The sequence below is a fragment of the Orcinus orca genome, chromosome 5 (genome assembly GCF_937001465.1).
Source record: "Orcinus orca chromosome 5, mOrcOrc1.1, whole genome shotgun sequence".
Lineage (NCBI taxonomy): Eukaryota > Metazoa > Chordata > Mammalia > Artiodactyla > Delphinidae > Orcinus > Orcinus orca.
Window position 1 is genome coordinate 41,585,373 of NC_064563.1, and position 18,506 is coordinate 41,603,878.

Below are 18,506 nucleotides of genomic sequence, written 5' to 3' on the forward strand. Positions count from 1 at the left end.
ATGGAAGTCTAGAACAGTGGGTCCCAATGCTGGCTGGCAGACTGGCTACGCAGAAATCACCTGGGAGCTTGTTTAAAAATATAGCTCAAACTGTGCTGTGCATATGAATTACCCTGGGATCTTATTAAAATGCAAATTCTACATTTGTAACAAGTGCTCAGATAATGTAGCCAACCACTGGTCAAAGAACCCCACTTTGATTGGCAAAAATATAGATTGCCCACTTCCAAATTATTTAGTCTCCAGGTGACCATGGTTAGAGAATTGGGTTCAATGTGATCAAACATCAACAATATCAAGATTGGCATTCATTCATTCACTCACTCACTCATTCATTCAATAAACATTCATAGAAATAGAAACCTCTACCCTGCCAAGTCCGGTGCTTATTATTGCAATTACAGTCCACATTCCGCTGCGGAGGGAGAGCGGGCAGATCTACAAGCAGATGCTGTTAATATAATGTGAGAAATGCTCTAATAAAGCTATGTACTGTGATCGAGGGACAAGGGACAAGGTGTGACTCACTGGTGAAGGTGAGGTGATAGGTAGGGAAGGTTGCACAGAGAAGGACATTTAGCTGGGCTTTCTTTGGTGCCCAGAGTGAGAAAATGTGGGTGCATAAAAGCATGGAAATATGAATGGACAAAGTACATTCGGGCACAGTGAGAAGGTCTCTCTGTGTCTCACGTACAGGCTGAGGCAGAGGTGGAGAAAGCAAAGAAAAGGTCAAAAAGTTTGGCTGGGGCCAGATTATGGAGAGGCCTCAAGTGCCATCCTAAATCACTCTATAGCTGTTCCCACGCTGGCTCCTTAGAATCACCTGGAGAGCTTTAAAAACTCCTGATGCCCAGGCCACACCTGAGGTCAGTTAAATCGTACCCTAGGAGTGGGGGAGGGTGGCAGGGAGGCAGCATCGGTACATTTCAGAGCAGGTGGTGCAACGTGCGGCCAAGTTGAGAGCCACGGCGCCTGCTCAACCTGTTTGCATAGAACACGCTCTTCAGCGTGGATGCAGCCCATCCTTCCTAAACGCACTTTTCATTTCAATTTGATATTCAAAATCAGAATTATTAAAAGGCTTTTATGCCACAGAGGCCATGTGATGGGCATTGGAATGACGCTCCCCCTGCACAGGGGCCTGTGGGGCGCGGGCAGATGAAGCCTGCCCTTTGTTCTCCTGCCTGCATCTGCGAAAGCTGATCCCTGCGAAGCTGCAGCCAGGCGGAGGGCACCCCTTTCTCTCACTAGCCTAGACCACGGGGATCTTTGGATGGGTGTGCAGAGCGTTTGCGGAATGAGAACACCTCCCCCGCTCCCTCGTATGAACTGAATACCTACTCGGGAATTGGGGCATATTTTTATTTGATGAGATGAAAAGATGAACTCTCCATATTGTGCAAGCTGACAGAAGAATCTTTTGGTAGGCGCTTCACAGTGTGAACTTGGAATGCCTGCCCTTGGTTTTGATCTCTGTATACAGCTGCTAAAATGTTTTCGTTAATGAAAGTTTTCCCTTCTCGTTTCTCACCGTTAAAGTCCCTGAAGTAATCTTGAAAGTGTCCAAATGTTGCTCTGAAACTTTTGTAGTGGTTGTCCCCTCAAGCTGCAGAATTTCTGGAATGTTTTGAATTAAAAAAAAATATTTAAAACTGTTCCATGTATAAAACATAAACACAATTCAAAAACAGCACTCCAAACTTGTTTACCATCCGGCTCAGGCCTTGTTTTTAGTCAATAAAATATTCAGGCATCTTTAATGGAATGGAACAAGTTCTTCCTGTGGGAGACAATGGAGACTGGAGACTGATGTATGCAAATAACACAGCCCAGCAGGTTCCTGGGAATGCACGCCTGGCTTTGGGCTGACTTCGGTTTGGCCTTAACGCCTATTTTGACTGTGTCCTGTTTTACAATTCCCCGCCCAGCACACGGGAGGTGAAGTGCTGCTTTATTTTCCGAATTAAACTGTCTTCCAACAAGCCTCCTGGGGTCCCCTCTGCTTTTCCTCAGAGAGGCCCCCAGATGAGGGAGGCACTCCATCCCTCCTCCACAGCGATGCGCAGGCCTTCGCTGCATACTTTTAAAATAATTCACCCAGCCTCTTCCCTTCGTGATAGCCCAGGCTTCCCCACAACCAAAGGATGTGTAATCACCTTGAAAAGAAAAATAAAACAAACACTTATCTGCAGCTCTGACTCAAAAGAACTGGATTCTATGGAAATTACAGGCTTTCACTCTGGCTGTGCAGATGTGACCAGGAATCCACGCCGTAGCTAATGCAGGAGGGGAGCTGGCCTCCATGTGCATAGAGTGCCAGTTTGTGGGTGGCCCGGGCCGGCGGGAGCAGCCAGCTCCGCCTGGATAGGCCTGGGATGGGTTGAGTCCCTGAGCAGGAAGCCCGGCTGATGCCTGACCACTTACAGGGAGAATATGTAATTAGTAAACAAAACCTCAACAGCCTCCACCTGGAGTCTGCATTGCCAGAGCCTCAGTGGTGCATGGCCTCCCATTCCTGTGGCTGCAGCTGCTCCGACCCAGCGCCTGGCTCTCCCAAGGCCCCGCTCGGATACAAACAAGCTGGCCTTTGATGACAGGAAGGGAGTGGAGTTTTAATCTTGGTTCGAGGAGATGTTACCTCCCTCTTTGTGGATCAGCGATTGCTTTCAAAATACCGGGAATCATTATTTTACCTTACAGTAAGGGTTATTCTGTGCCATGATTAATTTAGCTAAGGCTCTTAGAAAACAAAGCTGAGTGGCCTTATTAGTCCCCATTTTAAAAAGCACTTTAACATCCCTGGACAGCAGGTCTGATGAGAAGTTCTACTTATCGTGACACTCCTGCACCTTCCTTCTTCTGAGCTGATTCTCATGGGGCTTCTTAGTTGCTCTGATGAAAATGCACTGGTTCCAAATGAAATTTTTATCTTTAAAGAAGATCAATTTCTGTTTCTAATGAAGGAAAAAGAAGAATTCATTTCATGCTAACTAGGAGGGAGACATCTCGCATTTTGGAGAAAGGTGGAACAAGGGTTTGGGTTTAAAGTTTAATTAGAAAATGTCTACTGAAAAGAAAACCTCAATTTGAAGCTTGCTCACAGCCTGGGGCCCCAGATTCAAGCTATTCTCATCTCTTCTCACTGTCCCTTGCCCTTCCCTTCTTCATTCCCTCTCTCTCTCTCTCTCTCTCTCTTTCTCTCTCTCTGTCTCTCTCTCTGTCTCTCCCCCACCCCCAGTGAGGAATAGCACAGGGAAGGAATGAGTCTTTACAAAACACAGCAGGACATCTTGGGTGGTGCAGAAAGGCAGGGATTACAAACGCAGGGGATGGGTTGGCAGAGAGAGGCACCTCTCCCCAGCTCTGTGGATTCCACATTCTTCGCTGAGGGGAGCGGCCCCTTTGCCTGCAAACCTATACCACCAGCAGCCAGGGAGTCAGCAAGTGCCCTGAGAGCTGAGTTTCCAGAGTTTTCTGGAAACCGGTCCGAGCTGTACCTCTGTCACCAAGGATGTACCAGGATGTGTGAAACGCTTATTCCACTTGACAGTTTTGAAATTGCCATTTATATGTGCTTTTAACTTTTATTTAATAAAGGAACAATGCTTTATAATAAAGGCCCACTTGGTGATTAAAATCAGTTTATTGATGGCTAACAAACACAAGGAAAAGCTGATATAAATCTTTATGAGGCCCACAGCTGCTTGTCGACAATCACTCCGCTCCCAACCATGTTTCCTCTGAAGCATCGTGTCTCTCACTTTCCCCCAACTTTGTTTTGGCCTAGTAATTCTATCCTGTTGCACAATTGCTCATCCTTTATCCTCCTGTTTTTGATTACCAACTGTTCTTTATTTTAAATGTAGTTACTGGCTAATTAAATAGAAATTAACTACATTTAGAGACAGGGTTCCCAATTATTGGATTATTGCTTCTTCCTGTGGCAAATATTCATTCTTCTTTAGGCAGTTCTGACAGCAGAAATCCCAAAGGCAAAGTCCGACACCCTTTGTCAAGGCCCCTTAGGACAACTACCTGCTATACCCAGAGTTTCAGGAAGTAGGGATGGGATGCTCTCTTCACCCATTAGGACCTAAGCAAGCTGGGCTGTAACCAGAGCTGTTTCCTGTCGTGATTCGGTTAAACCATTTCCGATTTAAGACTCTCCTACCAGAAGGTCAGGTTTATTTCACTGAAGAAGGGGGAAAAAACCATCTTCTGATTTTCTTCATTTTTGGAGACAGCTGGAATGCATCTTCCTTTCCACCCAAACACTGAACACTGTTTGGTTGAGTGAAGCAGAGGCTGGCTCCCTTCCTGGGTTGGGTGGAGCATGCGGACTAAATCAGTCAGATTCAGGGAACAGCTGAGCTGAAGGCTTCCTACTTTCAGGTCAGATCCATTGTGCTAATCACCTAGATAATCTGATATGGATATCATTTATTCTAAAATGAGAACAAAAAACACATCGGTGACAGAATTCAATAGTCCAAGCCTTTTTCAATCTTAACATGTGCTTCTGTAGATTGCACAGCTGTATGTAAATTTTGCAGGGGTGTGTCTCCTCATTAACACTGCCTTCTCATCAGAGGTCTTCTCCTGTCTCTGACTATTGTTAAGCTACCCATCTATCAAGGTTCAGTTCAGGCCCATCTCCTCTTTCATGAAGACTTTCTCTAAGATACTGAGTCAAGTCCCAGCTCCATTAATTAACAGCTGTGTAGCCCTGAGTTAACCCTCTGAAGTTCTCTAGTTCTTATTTTCCTAATAAGGAAAATGGGGCATTATTGTTAAGATCAAAATGTTTAATAATTGTTAAGTTCTACACAGATGTGAGACACCATTATAATTCCATTATAACTCCTTATTATTGCATCCTAGAATGCTATTTTGGGCATTCATTTTATCATACCTTACATCCTTACTTAATTGTTCCTGATATGCCTATCTGTTCTCTCTTTAGGTTGTAAATGACTAGAAAGTAAATAATCAAAGATAGATTTACCTAGAAGGGGGACACAACCTTGTTTACAATAGCAAAAAAATGGAAAATTGCCTAAAAGTACAATATAAGGGACTGGGATTGGTTTTAAAAAGTAGGTTACATATTCATTTAATGGAATACAGTTTGGTCATTAAAATGAAAGGGAAGGATGTAGAGAGCTAGAAGGAGCATCGCTCTTACTCTTACAATGAGCGTAACTAGGTTATCTTCAAAATCACAACTTTTCTATGTTAATTTATCAAAGAGCTGAGGTTGCAAAGCAAACAACAGATCTAAATCCTAAGAAGGGATAATGTCTGCAGAGAGAAAGGGAATGCAAAGTACTCACTTGGGGTAGATGCCACCAGACACCAGTAAGTGAGTTCAAATAAAATAGCTGATAAGTTGGTGAAGATGGAATACAGGCTGACAGACAAGTGTGAAACCCCTAAGGGTCACAGAATTTATGGGATTCTATACTCCTTTCAGGCTCTTTCTCCACAACATTTACAGATGCTCACAGAAAAGATCAGAAAGAGCCCTAAGTTGGATCCATCATGTTGAAGACCTAGGAGAGTGGTAGAGCCATTTTGTGGGAGGGGCAAGAAATACTTGCTGCATCCATCTCTCCTACTTCCAACAAGGAAAAAAAAAGCCTTAATCTGCAGAAGGAAAGTGCACCAAGCACTGCTGCCCTTAGGGCATTGGAGAAAACTCATTGCGAATGGGTGAAAGGAGATAAAGGAAAAAATCAGGGAGGGATAGGATTACACACTGGGCCCACAAACACAGCCCGGGTAGGGTAGGAGAACTGAAAGGCCATATCCCATATGGTGCAGGCCTAAGACTAAGGCTTATTCAGAACACAGAGAATAGATTCCCACACCACACTTCCCCCACTGCAAGCTAGCAATAACAAGTTACTTGCCCTAATACCAAGGCCAAAACAACATCGCAAAAGAAGAAAACTACAGAGCAACATCCCTCATGAATACAGATGAAAAGTAATTCTTACCAAAATGTTAGCAAATTTAATGCAGAGAATATAAAAAAGATAATACATCATGGCCAAGTAGCGTTGCTCACAGGAATGTAACACTGGCTTGATATCTGAAAATCAGTCAATGTAAGGCACCGTAATAACAGACTAAAGAAGAAAATAGATGCAAGAAAAGCATTTGACAAAATTCTACCCCCATTCATGATTAAAACTCTCAGCAAACTAGTTAGAGAAACTTCTGAAACCTAATAAAAGACATCTACAAAAAGTCTTTGCCTAACATCATACTAAATAGTTAAAGACTCAATACTTTACCTCTAAGATAGAGAAAAAGGCAAAAGATATCCACTTTCACTACACCTATTTAACATCATACGGGGACTCCTAGCCATTACAATAAGACAAGACATGGAAATAAAAGGCATGTCATCTATTCATAGCCTACCACAACAAAGAATTATCCAGTTCAAAATGTCCATGTAGAAATTTCCAAATAATCTACACAAAAGCTCTTAGAACAACTAAATGAGTTTAATAAAGTCTACAGGATACAAAGTCAGTGAAAACAAAACCGTGGTATTTCTATACACTAGCACTGAACAACTGAAATTCAAAATTAAAATAACAATACCATTTACAATTGCGCCAAAAAACCCAACTTAGGTATAAATATAAAAAAATTATGTGGGTTCTGCATGATGCAAAGAACAAAATACTAAAGGAAAAAAAAGTAAGAAGACCCAAACTAATGGAGAAACAGATCATGTCCTTGGATTAGAAGATTTAGTATTATTAAGATGTTACATCTCCCCAATTCATTATATAGATTAAATGCAATTCCAATGAAAAAATCCAGCAGGCTTGTACATAGGTATTGACATGGTGGTTTTAAAGTTTATATGGAAAGGCAAAGGAACGAGAATTGCCAAAAAAATTTGAAAAGAATAACAAAGTTGGAAGACTCACACTATGTAATTCTGTGTTACTGTAATGCTATAGTAATCAATACAGTGGTTATGGAGAAAGGATAGACACATAGATCAATGGAACAGAAGAGAGAGACCAGAAATAAAACCACATAAATACAGTCAACTGAGTTTTGACAGTAAGGCAACTACAATTCAATAGAGAAGACAGTCTCTTGAAACAAATGGTTCTAGAACAACTGAATGTCCATATGCAAAGGGAAAAAAAACTCCTCAGCCTGTATCTCATACCTCACACAAAAATTAACTTAAAATGAATCATAGACCTAAAATATAAAACATAAAGCCAAAAGCCTTCTCAAAGAAAACACAGGAGAAAATGATGTGCATGGCCTTGGATTAGGCCAGTGATTCTGAACAAAGTCACCTTTATATGCCAGGGGACATTTGGCAATGTCTAGAACGTTTTTGATCATCATGAATAGGTGGCAGGTGTGGGGGAGGAGGGAGTTCTACAGGCATCTAATGGGTAGAGGCCAGGGATGCTGCTAAACATTCTACAGTGCACAGAACAGCCCCTCACAGCAAAGAATTATCCAGTCCAAAATGTTAATAGTGCCACCATTGAGGAAGCCTGAGTTAGGCAAAGAGTTTTTTTTTTTTTTTTATTTGCGGTACGCGGGCCTCTCACTGTTGTGGCCTCTCCCGTTGCAGAGCACATGCTCCGGACGCACCAGGGAAGCCCAGGCAAAGAGTTTTTAAGATACAACAACAGAGTCATGATCCATGAAAGAAAAAAAGTTAATAAACTGGATTGTATTAAAATAAAAAAATTTTCTCTGTAAAAACTTCTGCTTTTGATTAAGAGAATGAAAAGGTAAGTCAAACTGGGAGAAAATATTTTAAAATCATATTTGTAAAAGGACTTATATCCAGAATATATAAAGAACTCATAAATCGTAACAATCAGAAAACAACCCAATGTTTTAAAACAGGAAAAGAGCTGAACGTATACTTTACCTAAGAACATATTCAGATGAAAAACAAGCATAAGAAAAACCCTCACCATTATTAATCATTAGGGAAATATAAATTAAAACCACAATAAGGTACCACAATATGCCTGTTAGAATATTTAAAATGTAAAAAACCTGGCAATACCAAGTGCTGATGAGGATGCAACATGGCACAGCCACTTTGTGAAACAGTTTGGCTGTTTCTTATAAAGGTAAACATATACCTACCCCGTGACCCAGCAATCCCACTCCCAGCCATGCATCCAAAAGAAAAGAAAAGAAAACGTTCGTACCAAAACCTGTGAGTGAATATTCATAGCTGCTTTAAAATTGGAAACAACCTAGATGTTCTACAAACTGTGGTACATAATAGAATACTTTCAGCAATAGAATAGAATGAACTACTGACTCACAAAACAGCATGCACGAATCTTACCTGCATTTTACAAGGTGAAAGAAGCCAGACCCAGAATTGTTGGGTTCTATTCACATGGCACTCTGGAAGGGCAAGATCATAAGGAGGAAAACCAATGAGTAGCTGATGGATCAGGGGCTGTGGGAGTTGTCTCTACGGGAATAGCAGGAGAAACTTTGGGGTGATGCAATTGTGTATGGAATGATGGTTGATAATACTACTCTATGCATTTGCCAAACCTGATAGAAACATACAGCACAGAAAGTGAATTTTACTACAGGTTAAAAAAAAAAAAAAATCTACCAGGCTGTGGGAGAAAAGATGGAATGCAGATTGTGACAAATGCATTTAACTTATTTTAAATGGATCACATAAGCACACTGAAGGGGGATGGGGAGAAGAGGAGCCAACCTAAGTAACTTTAGATAAACAGTGTTTTGATTTGATGCAAGGCTAAAGTACACAAACACTGCACTTCAGTTGTTTCTCACAGGGGGATGGGCTAGGAATTCTGACACAACTTATTTTGTATAGTTGGATTAAACAAACAGCTAAATATATTGTAGATAATCAGAGTCAGGTCTCTCACTATTGGAGAAAGAAGTTAACACATAAGAAAACAGGGAAGGCTGTGATGACTCCTGTGGTGCTCAACTGGATTCAAAGGTATCAATATGCACCCATGTTTTAAATGTTAAATTTGCAAAAGTTTTAAATATATACAGATAAATTAGTACAGAAATATAGATATATGTGTATGCATGAGTTAATGTACACTTACACACACACACACACACACACACACACACACACACATTCTTGGCTCTATCTACTGAGAGGGGTTAGAAACAGCGAAACCTCAGTAAACAAGGTGAACACCTAACTCCTGATGGTATTGGTTTCTAAATACCACCCTCCAATATAAGAGATCAGGGATCTTTGGAGAACTGTTTGATTCCAGGGGCTGGGGTAGTTGATGATCCTGGAGCATCTGTGGTGTTTGAATGTAGGCAGTACAAAAAGTGCATAGGAACCAATCTGAAAGAGCTCCCAATAATCAAAGCTGGAACAATTTGAACAACAAAATAAAAAGCAATGGTACAATATTAGATTTTAACAAAGAGAATAAAATAAATGTTCATGAGTCCACATGGATATAAATGATTAAGTAAATATATGGGAGAGAAGGAACAGCTCTTCCTCAGAGAAGAATACCAATAAATAAATACAGAAGGGACATGAGGGAAATAGAAAATCACCATTAAAATACCACAGTAATCGTTGCTGATGGCAAGTTCCACCAAAGTATGCTAAAAAGAGTAGACAAATATTTAAGTAGAAATAGCTCTGCACTATTTTTATCATTCTTCTTTAGATCCGAAACTTTCAAAAAAAATTTTTTTAATAATAATGAAAAAAGAATATTTAGTAACATGGAAAGATGTTTATGATTTATTAAATTTTTAAAAGCAGTATGATTCTAATTTTGTGTACACCTACACACACACACACACAAACCAAAATAATTTAAACAAAAGTGTGAGAAATATCTACCTCTTGGTGGTGACAATATAGGTGATTTAGATTTCATTTTATTACTATTGTTATAATAATAATTATTACTATTGCTTATCAGTATTTTCTAAAATTTTCTACAATGACCATGCATTAATATTAGAATAATAAAAATATATTTAAAACACTCCTTGAAGGATGTGTTACATGTCTTCTGTACTTCAAATTGTGTTGAAAACAATAGTGGGTACTGTCAAAGTGAATTCTTGAATTGAAGCACTGCCTTGCTATTCCCCCCCCCCTTTTTTTTTTAACATCTTTATTGGAGTATAACTGCTTTACAATGGTGTGTTAGTTTCTGCTTTATAACAAAGTGAATCAGCTATACATATACATATATGCCCATATCTCCTCCCTCTTGCATCTCCCTCCAACCCTCCCTATCCCACCCCTCTAGGTGGTCACAAAGCACCGAGCTGACCTCCCTGTGCTATGCGGCTGCTTCCCACTAGCTAGCTATTTCACATTTGGTAGAGTATATAAGTCCATGCCACTCTCTCACTTCGTCCCAGCTTACCCTTCCCCCTCCCCGTGTCCTCAAGTCCATTGCTATTCCCTTTTGCAACACAAATAACTATCCCCCTAATTTATATTCATATACAGCACTTATCTTAGTGCTCTGCACAAAATACTCAGTAATAATAGAATTATAAATATAGATTCTGCTGTATTTAAATTAGTATAAAGTGAAATACACCTGAAAAAATAAGTAACATATCTATATCACCTGATAAATAGAAATAATGGAAAACATTTAGAGCTAAGTATGTAGTAGCATACTGTATACTAGGCACTATTCTAAGCACTTTATATGTATTAACTTATGTAATCCTCACCACAACTCAGGGGTTTATCCCCATTTCATAGATGACAAAATCTAGGCATAGAGATTAAGTAATTTGCACGAAGTCACACAGCTAGCAAGTAGCAGGCAGCAATATAAAGCACTTCTATATTCATTATCATTTTACCTCTCACAGCAATTCATTGAGTTAAGTATCATTGCCCGAATTATCAGATTTATAACCTGAAGCGCAGAGAAATAGGTGACTAGCCTAGCTGAAAGTGACAGGAGTGGGACACCTGACCTCAAAACACATGATTTTTCAGCTATATCATGCTGCCTCATGCATTAACATGAAGTGGGCAAACCAAAACAGGAAACCACCAGAGAACTGTCAAAACACATCTCCAGTGGAGAATTCTAAACATGGATTAGTTCTTTCCCAAGTCTGCTTAAATTTCACACCATCCACCTGCATGTTTTTTTCTTCTCTACCAGCTGAGAAGGTGACATTTCCTGTTCTCTGGTTTAAATCAGAGAAGCTTGCAGTACTATAATCACCAATGAAACTACATATTAGCTTACAGAGATTTTTTTTCTCCTTTAAATTAAAGAGGCAGTGAAAGGTACAATCTTGCTTCTGTTCCCAGACCTCTGAGAAAGTCATTGTGGGCATTCTCCGGCAAAAAGAAAGTAACTTCGTTTGTAGAGAATAATGCCCTGTTGACAAGTTGGCAGGGCTGCCTTGTTTAGAAAAGAATGTGCAGAGAACCTGAAAGATAATTAACGTGTGGTGACCTAACAGCATGCATCAGGGCCGTAGTACGCCTGGCAGAGGCAGATGTGGCCACACAGTTCATTAACACTGTATAGTTTGTTTAATTCCAGTTGGACAATTAGAGAATGGTCTAGAACCTAGATAGAACCCCAAATAGACTCTCTGATCTCAGCTGCAGTGGGATGGTTCTAAGCCACCACCTTGGGCCCCAGGAGATTAGACCAGAATTCCTCAAAAACCTATTTGCTTTTCTTTAACAATCATCTCTACATTGCCCATCATGATGGAGGAGAGCCATTGCATAGATGGTCAAAACAAAGGAGAATTTTACAACTGACCTTACGGTGTACTACACAATGATTCCAGTATTAAGCTTACGTTTTAACTTACATTTTGTGTCAATTAAAATCACAGGTGCTTCCAATTTTACAGAATGAATAAATTTTAGTAAAATTGTTTATGAAGTGATTTTCTATTAATGTAATTCTGTTCTGCTTATGATTTAAGAAGACTGAAGATACGTTTCACTGGAGGAAAAAATTAGCTAGGTAGCACTGATTTTTTTTCTATTTTGAAATGCTTTATAACCATATGAGAACGTTCATTACTCTCCTGAGATTTCTCCTATCCCCACCTGTTTTTTTTCTCCCTTCCCTTTCTCAGACCATGAAAATCCTCACTTGGGCCCAAAGATGTTCTGTCTCCCCCCCTTGCAACTCTTGAAATTCAGAGATCTCTTTCTGCCTCTGTGTATTTAGTGCCCAACAGAGCTAGAATGGACTATCACATACAGTCAATAGGTGCTGCTCTAAAATATGAGGGACCCCAACCTGATATACCCACTTACGAATTCTCTCATGCAAACAGGTGCTGCATTCAATAAGTTCACTGACCTTGAAAGTCTATCAGACGAATCTGTTTACAATGCTACACTTGCAGTGTGTTTTCTCTGAGCCTGGAAACTGATGGTGAGGGAAGCAATCCAGCATTATGCTGAGAAAACAGGGAAAGCTAAGCTGCCGCTAAATATTTTCCAAAAGTCATCCTCTGTGAGGTTAATCTGCCAACAGATAAACAAGTGTCTTTGAGTCATTTTCAAAAATTAAATAAGGACAGAATTTTTTTCTAGGCCACATATACAGCCTGTCAGAGCAACACGAACTACTTGCCAAATGCCTGGACCACCCCCGCCCCGCCTGCCTTTAGCTGAAGAAAGAGAACATGTGCAGATTGTGTTTATAGCTGTGGGTCAGTGTGGGGTGTCACTGATCTGATCAATGCCACCGTGTGCCCTGGGCAGAACTCCAGCCTCCCCAGCAAAGGATTGCTAGATCTCGCCAGGATTTCTGTTGAGCCATTATGTTCTCTTTCTCTCTTTCTACCTGCCTTTTCCTGACTGCTGGGAAGGAGTAAGGTGGCTTTGGCAACTCCTTTACACTCCCACATCTATTTTTCTATGGAGTAAGGTAAAAAAACATTGTGAGACCTCACTCTCACCCCTTCCAAGGAGAGGGGACCAGGATCTCCAACATAAAGCTTACTGCTGGTACTATGCCCAGCATGGCTTCTTGCGCCTAGTGAGCCTGAGCAGCTCAGTGAGAACGAGACTTTACCCAAAGCTAGCTCCATTCGGCAAATGGCGTAGGCTTCCTGGCTTTATTTCCTCAGCTCTGGAGCTCATCATGCCATAAACCACAGGGACTTTGTAGGCATGTTATTGTATTAGCACCATATGGAGAATACTCATGGAACTCACATGCAGAATGTGTGATGTCAGACCAGTTTACATGAGTCCAAATTTTGTGCAGCTGTTACAATCAGATGTTTCATTTCATTTTTTATGTCAGCACCAGCCCAATAAATCCACTAATTCTGAGACTGAAAAGTAAAGAGAGTTCTGTGTGCTCGCACGTGTTTCGGAGCTGGGAAGCTCTGTACCACATCTGTGCGGACCTGCTCTCGCTACCAGGGGTCACATCAGAGCCTTGGCTCCTGTACTCCTCACAGAAGGGCAAGAATGATTTCTATGGAAATCAGTAGAAAAAGCAAATACGAAAGACAGCAACTTTCATACAAATGAGAAACTATTACCTAAGATTGAATGTGCTCTTAGAAATAGGCTCTTGCAAAGAAAAAATTCAGGAAAGACATTGCAGTTTCTTTAGAAGGTATTTGATAAAAACCACACATCAAAAATAATTAGCCTCTGACAAGTTAGAAAAGTGTTTGCTAACAAGTGTCGCTGACTCTACCGCTTAAAGAATCATCAAGCCTGTCTTGGGTTTGCCTTAGTGAGGGCAAGATGAATCACTGTCTTTCACTAGTAAAGTAAAACCCCAAAGGTTGCCACCAAAATAATGCTGATCTTCAAAAATAAATAACTCTTAACATTTCCTTGGAATTAAGGATAGAAGGCTACACATTTTTTTAATGTCTGAATTTTTAGATTTATATATGCAATTTATGACTCTCCATAATATGACAACACACGTTATTTAAAAATAAATGCTGATAGCACAGGGAGATCAGCTCGGTGCTTTGTGACCACCTGGAGGGGTGGGGTAGGGAGGCTGGGAGGGAGGGAGACGCAAGAGGGAAGAGATATGGGAACATATGTATATATGTAACTGATTCACTTTGTTATAAAGCAGAAACTAACACACCATTGTAAAGCAATTATACTCCAATAAAGATGTAAAAAAAAAATGCTGAGAACCATGGATCTTCTGTGATTCATTTGGGAAAGATTGTGGTTCTTTGTGGTTTGGTTAAGAAAAAAAAAACACAGAAATTTAGAGGTAAAAAAAAAAAAAGATGGCATTCTCTGCTGTTCTGGACTGGTGCAGGCACAGTTTCTGGGCCTAAGTTAAGACGTGATAAAAGGTTATTTCCTCTCTGCCCCATTCTCATCACTCTACTTCAGGGATTTTCACAGGCTCATCTCCATGCCTTGTGATGCAGCAGAGTAAATCTCTGCAAACACAACAGCCTGTCAGAAAGTGGCTCCCACATAAGAAGCATTATGGAATTGCTTGCCTGACTTGTCTCCCCTCCCTGTATGGATTTTTGAAATTCAAAGAAAACAAATCAAAACTTCTGAAGAAGAGAGTTTATCTTCTGAAGAAGAGAGAAAACATTCGGCTGCAGCATGCTGTGAACATTTCAGGGCCTGCTTCTCCTTCCAGATGCATGGCGTGCCTTGTTACTTAAGACAGAAAATCCCCTGCCTTGTTCCATAAGCAGGCACATAGAGCAGATTTCATGAGCTCCTGGGCACAGTTTAGACTCTGGTTCTTAATGCTCAGTCATTAAAATTGCTATAGGAGATGTAACTCTGTTGGGTGTTATTTGGGAAGATTCCCCCCCGAACGGCATCTTTCCAGATATGGTGGGGAGAAGGAATGGAGCTCAATTTAGCAACAAGGAAAGGGTGCACTTGGAATGAGGCTTAATCAGCTTGCTTTGGAAGATGCTGCCCTTTGAACAGAAAGCTTTGCTCCACTGCACCATCAACTTCAAAGATTCCTGAAACTCTCTGGACCTGAGGAAGGATGCTAACAGGCTTAACAGTCCTTTCTGAGTATGCTGCTGAGATGTTGTATATAATTCAGACTAGATAAGTCATGTAGCAGTACATGACTGACAAGCAACTGCTGGCAATTCTCATTTAGGAATATCAGAAGATTTGCATGAGGGCCTGGTGGCAATTGTAGCAATTATACAAATCGCTAAAGTGTGAAAGTTAAATCTTGTGAAAGATTCAGCTCTTGGTGAATGAAACCCTTCTGGGTGTTTTTTACTCTTCTGTTTTTCATGACTCATCCTACTGAAGACTAAGCTTTCATCATTCTCTTAACAGTCATATTGTTTTCCCTGTGACAAATGTATATCCATTTAATGAGGACATGTAAGAATTTGCAGCTTAAAATAAGTCTTATAGTAAAAATATTTTGTACTGTAAGCCTGATTTCTGGAGGTGGTTTTATTCTTACATTATTGCTGTTTTTTGTATCTCTTACTCTCAACCCCTCATCCCTTAAGAGATACGCACTTTTGAGTTGAATTAACTCTCACTGCAGAAAATCCTCTGGGTTGTTCCTTCCAAGGGAATGCGAGACTTAATGTCAGATATTCAAACACATGTGATGCGAACACATCAAACCAACCTCCTTTCAAAAGCCACCATTGACTAAATGTGCAGCTTATGTGTCTGATAATCTAACTTATCAGGACAATACTCACTTCGAATATTTGATATATATATTTTTAATTACACTCACTTCATATTTTGTTTATATTGGTTAAAAATGCACTGTGGAACCAAGAGGGGACACTTAAGATAGAAAAACAGTTGACTGATTTTGCCATTCAAGACACATAAGAAGCCATGGCTGGGTTTGCTAAAATGGAGAACAAAACAAAACTCTTCCCCAAGGGTAGAATGTGTGAAATCAAGTGGGTCTTCTTGAGAGGCAATATCCAAAGATGAGTCCCAAGTCCAGCAGACAGATTGACTTTTATGAGTTCAGGAAGAAGTACACCAGAATAAATCAAAGACGAAGAGGTGGCCCAGGTTCAGATTGTTCACTGGCAAGTCCTAGCAAGCCTTCAAGATACAGATAATTTCTCTATTATTTGATCTGTTTGAGAGTATACAAAAAGATAGAAAGCCTTGCAGGATGATTGACCAAATACCCTACCCAAAATCTCATTGAAATAACACAAGAAGTATAAAAAGTCAGAATAATCAACAACAGAGCTAAGAAACCAGAAGGGGTACCGTTAGCAGGCCCAGAACAGTGAGAAAGTCTTGAAAATTACACAAGAAAAAATTGGTATAAGTATATGTAAGTATATCAGTTCCCCAGAGACTGTTTCCTCAAGGAGCAGATAATTCCTTAGTTATTTAAATTGTTATAGAGCAAACACAAAGAGAGAAAACATCCCATGTAATGAATAAGGACAATGTAACCCTGATACTTAAGCTTAGTACAAAACACATACAAGTTAAAAAAAAAAAGAAAGAAAGATACAGTGAAGTATCACCTCACACAGGTCAGAATGCCCATCATCAAAAAGTCTACAAATAATAAATGCCAAAGAGGGTGTGGAGAAAAAGGAACGCTCCTACACTCTTGGTGGGAATGTAAATTGGTACAGCCACTATGGAGAACAGTATGGAGGTTTCTTAAAAATTTAAAATAAACCTACCATATGATCCAGCAATCCCACTCCTAGGCATCTAGGAATAACCATAATTCAAAAAGACACATGCACCCCAATGTTCATTGCAGCACTATTTACAATAACCAAGACACAGAAGCAGCCTAAATGTCCATTGACAGAGGAATGGATAAAGAAGATGTGGTACATATATACAATGGAATATTACTCAGCCATAAGAAAGAATGAAATAATGTCATTTTCAGCAACACGGATGGACCTAGAGATGATCATACTAAGTGAAGTCAGACAGAGAGAGGCAAATGTCACATGATATCGCTTATATGTGGAATCTAAAAAAAAAAAAAAATGAACTTATATATAAAACAGAAATAGACCCACAGACATAGAAAACAAACTAATGGTTACCAAAGAGGAAGGCAGGGGAGGGATAAATTAGGAATTTGGGATTAACATATATACACTACTATATATAAAATATATAACCAACAAGGACCTACTGTATAGCACAGAGAACTATACTCAGTATTTTGTAATAACCTATAAGGGAAAAGAATCTGAAAAATTTTATATATATATATATATATATATATAATAACTGAATCACTTTCCTGTACACCTGAAAGTGACACAACATTGTAAATCAACTATACTTCAGTTTAAAAAAGTAACTTAAAAAAGGAAAGAAAGAAGAAAAAAAAATGACTACATCAATACAACTCATGAATCAGATATTTAAGAAGTCTTAAATAAAATAATAGCAAACCAAAATGCATTAGAAGAATAAAATACTGTAACCAACTAGTGTTTACATAAGAATGCAAGAATGGTTTAAACATGTTAGGAAATCTGTTAAAGTAATCCATTACATGTATAGATTAAAAGAAAAAATCCACATGATCATCTTAATAGATGCTTCAAAGCATATTAAAAATGAATGCTTGTATCTTTTGAACATTATTAGCAAGCTAAGACTAGAAGGAAAAGTTTCTTATCAGAAACTGCAATAAATATTATTCATAATAGTGAAATACTAAAAGCAATCCTATTAATTTTTTTAAAAAGATGTGCATAATTATCATTACTAGTTAATAATGTGTTGGGTAAATGTAATAAGGCAGGAAAAAGATATTAGATGTAAATCATAGAAATAAATAGAAAAGTTATCATTTGTGGTTATTGTAAAAATCTACTTAGGAAACCCAAGACAATTAATTGGAAAAAAACTTAGAACTAATAAGAGTTAAAATTTACTAATGTGACCAGATATTATATCAATATACAAAAAACAAAAAGCTTTACTATAATTAGAAGAATTACAATTACAATAGCAACAAAACAACAGATTATCTGTTATAGAAAGAATAAACCTAAAAGAAGTACACAAGACCCATATGAAGAAAACTATAAAACCTTACCCAAGAGGATATAAAGGAAGAGCTAACTAATGGCAAAAAAGCCTGTGTTATTGGATGGAGAGACTGAAGGTTATAAAGCTGTTGATTTTTTCCTAAATTAATATCTAAATTTAATCAACTCCAATCAAAACCCCATTAGCATTTAAAAAAATAAAATTTGACTTGCTCATTCTAAATGGAAAATGGGTAAAAATAACAAAGATAGAGTTGAAAAAGCAGAACAAGAAAAATGACCTACCTCACCAAATAGAGCATTTAAACATAATATAAAGCTATAGTAATTATAAAAAGCGATTTTTAGCACAGAAATAAATCAATAGTTCACTAAAGTGGAATTGAAGGTCCAAAAATAGTTTGTTGTAAATAGGTAGATGAAGGATAGGATTTTCAACATGTATCTTTCAATAATAAAGGTGGCATTTTAAT

At 39.0% G+C, this 18,506-nt stretch overlaps 1 long non-coding RNA gene across 2 annotated transcripts in view; it reads right to left on the reverse strand.

The window, feature by feature from the left end:
• Positions 1–8,305: 8,305 nt before the first annotated feature.
• Positions 8,306–18,506, reverse strand: part of LOC117197482 (uncharacterized) — a 34,139-nt gene continuing 23,938 nt past the window's right edge. For both annotated transcript variants that reach the window (XR_007477367.1, XR_004478128.2), the window contains one exon: positions 8,306–8,424. This is a non-coding gene — a long non-coding RNA (uncharacterized LOC117197482). The remainder of the gene's footprint in view (positions 8,425–18,506) is intronic.